The sequence below is a fragment of the Lipotes vexillifer genome, unplaced genomic scaffold (genome assembly GCF_000442215.2).
Source record: "Lipotes vexillifer unplaced genomic scaffold, Lipotes_vexillifer_v1.1 scaffold636, whole genome shotgun sequence".
In the NCBI taxonomy this organism is placed as follows: Eukaryota; Metazoa; Chordata; class Mammalia; order Artiodactyla; family Lipotidae; genus Lipotes; species Lipotes vexillifer.
This window is the reverse complement of record NW_006786547.1, coordinates 2,072,343-2,078,398: the sequence shown is the minus strand read 5'-3', so window position 1 is coordinate 2,078,398 and position 6,056 is coordinate 2,072,343.

Here is a 6,056-nt window from a genome sequence, read left to right as displayed (position 1 = left end):
CCCCCCCCCGCCCCGCCTGCCCCCCCAGGGCCCGGCCCCGAGACCCCGGCCGCCCCCAGAGCCGGCCCCCGGCCCGCAGGGCCGCCCCGAGGCCTGGGCCGTGCCCTCACTCCCGATCCCACCGGAGGGATCGCGCCCCCTCCCCCAACCAGGGCCCTCCCTCCTGGGCTCGCCGCCCGTCCCTGCCGCGGGCACCCCCAAACCCGGCCTCCGGGCCCAGCCTGCCCTTGCGCCGCCCCACCACCCGGGCTCTGGGTGTGTTCCCGGGCCCCTGCTTCGGCGCCCAGCTCGGTGGGCCCGTCCTCCCCAGCCCGGCCCGGGCCATCCTAGAAGCCGAGGGGTGTCAGCGGCTGCCTCCCCGGCTCCTGAGAAGGGGCCCGAGGCCCCGGGGTGCGTGGGGCGCGTCCTCTGCATTCTACACTGTTGGGTGGTCCCTGCACGCTTTTCCTTTTACTGGGCGCTCTTCGGGGGCGGGCTGGGGAGCTGATCCTGAACGGGGGTTGGTCAGGCTGGAGGCCTGGGGTCCTCCCAGGAGAAAGGGGGCGCCCTGGTATGCACCCCACTGCAGAAAGCCACAGTACTTGCTTTCTCTTTCCCAGATGTGTTGGGTTTCTGGGGTCCCTTTGACCCTTCCCTGCGTTTTCCTTCCCTGTTCGGACTCTGCCCTGAGACTGAAATGAATGGGTATCTATCTGTCTGTACACAAACCTGGGAGGAGGGGAAGCCTATCTTCCTGTTTTTCCCTTTCCAAGGGTGTACAGGTGGCCTTCCGAGCCACAGGGAAGCCCTTGAAACAGGCCCTTGAGTCACCATTAAAGGTTTTCAAAAACTAGATGGACAGAACCAGATCTTGGAAAGGGGAAAGGACACAGCTTCCACCCTCTCTTTCTACCAAGCTTGGTCCAAAGAACATGGTGGTGATTATTCAGTCGTGTACCTTTTACTTCTAAAAGTATCCCGTTATGGCTACAGACGAACAGCCCCATCTCTGCAGGAAGATCCACGTCTGGCCCAACTGTCATTCTTTCTTTGGTTCACTTAATGTGTGTGTGGCGCTTCTTGGAAGGGGTGTGTGTGTGTGCGCGGGTGCGCGCGCGCACACGCTTTCTGATCAGTTATCGGTGAACAAGATTTCCTGTTGTTTCCCTTGAGGGATGATACCTCTATTGCGTGGTCTCCCAGTTGGGTTCTCCTATGCGCTACTTTCCTGTGAGCTGATATTTTAGAAACCAGTTTGGGGATAAAACATAGCAACTTGAAGAAACAGTTTTTCCTAAGGTCATGATTTTGTGTTTATAGACACAATCCAAAAATTGTATCCCTCTCAAAAACAATTCATATTGAAAGCTCTCAAAAACCAAGTAGGCTTGCTTAGTTTGTCGGTTTTCATTGCCATAACCATAGTGACCCAATTTTGTTTCCCCAAGTAGCAACTACCTAAGGAGATGGCTCCTTTTAGCCAAGGGAGTCATGAGAGCCTTGTACACTGACTCTGCAGCCCGGAAAAACCCTGGTTTTGCAAGTGAATTTCATAACCGAATCTAGATAAAATGTCTCCAGTCAAGTTGCTGCCAACTATCAAATGATAAACCCTCCTACTGCCAAAACAAAAACAAAAACAAAAAAACCCCACCAGACTCTTTTTACGTAATCCTTTCTTCTTTTTCTCCATTTTGTTTGCCTTCAATGAAAGAAGCAGAATCTTGGAACCAGAAAGGCCCTTGAGGGGCACACAGGGTTGGCCTGCACCAGTTTACTATGGGAAGGGAGGCCGGGCCTGCTGAGGCTCCTGGACTGGCCTGGGGGCCATGGCCCTGGGAGAAGCCCAGTCTCTGACCTCGAGGCTAGTACCACACACAACGTGCTTCTAAAGCCTGGTGTTCCTCTCCTGGTACAAATGGAGGGAACCGCACAAAGCAGTAGCGTCGTAAGAGGGCACGCGCTGCCTTAAAAAACGGAGAAACAGCGTCGACCAAGGCTGCGTCTGTCGGGCAGTGCAGGCTCCTGCTGTCAGTTTTTCAGCACCAGAGCCCACCTTGATGGTGACAGCTGTCAGCGGACCCCTCTGTGGCCCTCTGTGGGTGACTCAGGAGGGCGGGGCTCAGCATGCTGTCACAGCCAAAGTTAGGAGCCTCTTCTGGCGGCAGGCTTGGTGCGAGAGGAGGATGTGGACAGACAGTGGGGTGCAGAGCCAAAGCAGTGGCCTCCTATGGACAAAATCTGGGCGCTTTTGTTTTTAACATTTACCCACATAGTACTAAAACAATAAAGGTGCTGCGAGTCCGGCTTTTAAGATGAAAATGATCTAATTTGAAGGGACTGGGGAAATGTCAGCAAAGTCACCAGTCATATAATATGACATATCTGTCTTTTCTAACCTTGTCTTCAGAAAACAAAAGCAAAAATGAAGTGACAGGATTTGGTCAGAAAGTCTGGGCTGCCGTGAACAGGACCTCAGAAGGGCCGTGTGTCCTCTGAGAGTTATGACAGTAATCCCGAACCTTCGATGCACCCACACTGGGCCAGGTCCTCCGTATATACGACTCCTGCCGCCCCTGGATCCCGGAGCTTGACCATAGCGTTTCCACCTTTAGATACGGAGAGGGAGGTCTGTGTGGTCTCGCGCAGCACGTGGTGGGTCAATACGTTGAGTCCACGCGTGGATTGGCTGTCCTGCGACCTTCCCTTCAGGTCTGCAGAGGCGCGAGCGCAGGGTGAGTGGTCTGGTTACTTCCCGCTGGCAGGCTCTGCCCGAGCTGCCTCTTTGGCATCAAGCTCCTTGCCCTGCGTGGCCAGGGACAGTGTCCTCCTGCTGGAGAAAGTACTGAGAGTGCTCTGTGCGGGAGCTGGGCATTCGGAAGCCGTCTGAGACTGGTCTGAAGGAGCCAGAGACTAATGAACTCGGCAGTCCAAAATTATGCACGTGCCCTGCAGCTGGAGCTCGCTGCCAGTCTGCAGACTGTAACTTGCAAGCACATTTGCACCAGTAAATAGGAGTATTAGCACTTAATGGGTTCTACCTGGTGGTTCGTCACCAAGGTGACAGATAAGCTGCATGAGGCCTTGCTCTCCAGTGTGGCCTTTGGTTTTTTTTTTTTTTTAATAAAGTTATTTATTTATTTACTTATTTTCGGCTGCATTGGGTCTTGGTTGCTGCGCGCGGGCTTTCTCTAGTTGCAGCGAGCAGGGAGGGGCTACTCTTCGTTGCGGTGTGCGGGCTTCTCATCGCGGTGGCTTCTCTTGTTGCATAGCACAGGCTCTAGGTGTGCGGGCCTCAGTAGTTGTGGCTCGCGGGCTCTAGAGCGCAGGCTCAGTAGTTGTGGCGCACAGGCTTGGTTGTCCCGTGGCATGTGGGATCCTCCTGGGCCAGGGATCGAACCTGTGTCCCCTGCATTGGCAGGCGGATTCTTAACCCTTGCGCCACCAGGGAGGTCCCTGGCCTTTGGTGTTTTTACCTGTCCTCTGGCAGGACAGAGCCAGTCCTGGAAGCTGTCACCCCCAGGAGCTCCCCTTGGCCTCTGGTCAATCGCCGGAGAGCTAGGATGGCCTTGGCAGGACACTGAACCGGGCATATACAGCCCCCAGGTCTCAGGGCTCTGGATTAACAGTGCGTGGATGACCGTCAGTGTGGTAGGGGTCTGGTGACAGTGGTGGGTGGCTGCTGAGTATTTTCCTCTTGTTCCTTTGCTCTGTCACCCCCTCCCCAGCAAGGGCTTCCTGCCTTATGCCGAAAGGAGTGGGGAGGGCAGGGAGGAGCCGGCTGACTCACTCTGCCTTGCCCACCAGTCTTCGTCTTCAGACAGGAGGTTCAGAAAAGCCGCCCCGCCTCTTCTGGGTGGTGGGGTGGAGGCGTGCGGGCGGGGGCTGTGGCTGGTGAGGCTTCTCCCGGAAGGTCAGGTGCAGCCTGGAGCTGCCTTCCTATTGGTAGGCGCTTTGTCCCAAGTGGGTTTTTAGTAAAGAAAGCCAGGCCATCTCTCCAGCTCAGGACCAGCTGACATCTCTTCCTGGACCTCGAGGTGCTGCGTGACCCTACAGAGCAGTGCTCAGGGAGACTTACTGGGGGTTCGGGGGTCTCGGTGGACGCACGTGTGTGAGTCACTGAGCTCCAGTACCAGCCCTGACTCAGCCTGATGTGCGGGAAGTCACCTGGCCGCTGGTTCTAATCTTCTGGGACGTGCAGGCTTGAGCTGGCCCTTGAGAAGGGCAGCCCCAGTCCTCGGTGATCAAGGAAGTCTGACTGCCTCTCTCCTCCGCCTCCAAGTTCTCATGAAATAAGAATTGCAGACTGCTTTCCTCAGGTCCCTTTTGTCCTGAACACTAAGACAAAGTAGTGGGACATGATCGCTGTATTCCCAGAGTTGTCCCAGGTCAGGTGTAGCTACCCCAGTGGAGAGAATGGGTGACCGCCCCGTGGGTGCACGGGCAGCAGGCAGCCCCCGGCCTTCGGGCCCTTTGTGTGAGCGGGAGGCCGGCTTAGCACGTGCACCGGCCAGGTGGCTTCTGGGTGCCTGCTTCGGGGGCTCTTCTGCTGTGCCGAGGGGACACTGTCTAAAGCAGCATGACGTGGGTTCAGGGGCCACACGTTGAGACCAAGATGTGTGTAGGCAATAAGATTAAAATTGGCTCTGGTCTCATGTTATATCACACCTAGTTTTTTTCTTTCTTGTTCAGTGCAAACAGGTGCCCATTAGCAGGTGGCTGGTTAAGAGAGGCTCCGGATCGGCCTGACTTATAAAATCGTCAGCCCTAAACCTAGGCCACGTATGACTTTGAAAATCAGATTCGTGCTTAGTTCAGAGCACAGATGCCTGAACTTCTGCTGTGCTTTTCCAAAGCAGAGAGACGTCTGTCTCCTTGGCGTGTCTGCACGCAGCGGGAGGAGTGAATTACGTGTCCGAAGGGAACCTTCTCTGGGCCGCTCTTTAATCCTCTTGACCCAGACACTCAAATTAAGACGCGTCACGGAGGCTTTAAACACTGTTTCTGTCTCGTCTCGTGGGCTGTGGCGCAGTGGGCGCGCTCCCCCGCCCAGGAGTCCGAGTCTGCACAGCCGTCCGGTGGGGCTCTGCTGGCCTCGCCGTGGCTTCTCCCCAGTTTCCACGTCGAGCTGAGGCCTGTGTCGTCGCTCGGGCTTCTGGGCTGGGCCTTGACACGAGGGCCAGGGCATCAGAGCTGAGGGGGTGCTCTTTGTGTCTCGATGGGCTGGGTGATTACACCGTTGCTGGGCATTTTGAAATCATTCGGGCCACGAGGCAGAAACGGGAGGGCATGTGGCATCAGCTGTCCCCGCAGCCCCCGATCTGATGTGTTTCTTCTCTGCGTGGACTGCAGAATTCATATAGGAGTATTTGGGACCTCTTTTTTTTTTAAACAGGGTCCTTTCCCTTTCCTTTTCTCCTCTGCTCATTAAAGTTGGAAAGAATCTTCGCCACCATGGACACAGCTGTCCTCACTTTTAGAAGGATGTAGAGACCACTCCCCCTCCCCCCAAAGTAACTCAGTCTGTCTACAGTCCACAGTGTGCTGGCTGGTGGGTGTCAGAGCCAGGATGAGAACCCTGAGCTCCAGTCTCCGCCCATGCTTCTGTGCCCGTACCTGCGTGCTTGACTGTCTGCGCGTCTGTCTCTCCCTCACTGTGACTCTGGCACCACTTCCGTGGGGGTCAGGGGCTGAGCAGACGCGACAGCTCGGGGCTCAAGCTCCAGGACTGGAGGGGAGTGGACACCTGGCTTGTCACCTCTCTCTCCTCTGCTCCCAGGCCAGCCAGGCCAGGCTGCCGTGGCCCAGGTCCCTGGAGGAGGGGAGGCTTCTCTGCAGACCGAGCCAGAGGTGATCGAACTAAAGGCTGGTCTAAGCAGCCCGAGGCTCGTTAACCCTGTTGGACAGCTTTAGCGCTTCCTATGACTTGTAAGCAGCTCTTCAAAACACCAAAAACGAAGAAACGCTCACATATACACCTTTGTTTATTCCACCGACAGGTTTAATCGGCCTAAGAAGGGCTGTGACATTCATTGAGCTGTCCCTTTGAGGAGTCAGACTCACAGCTGCCCTTTAGA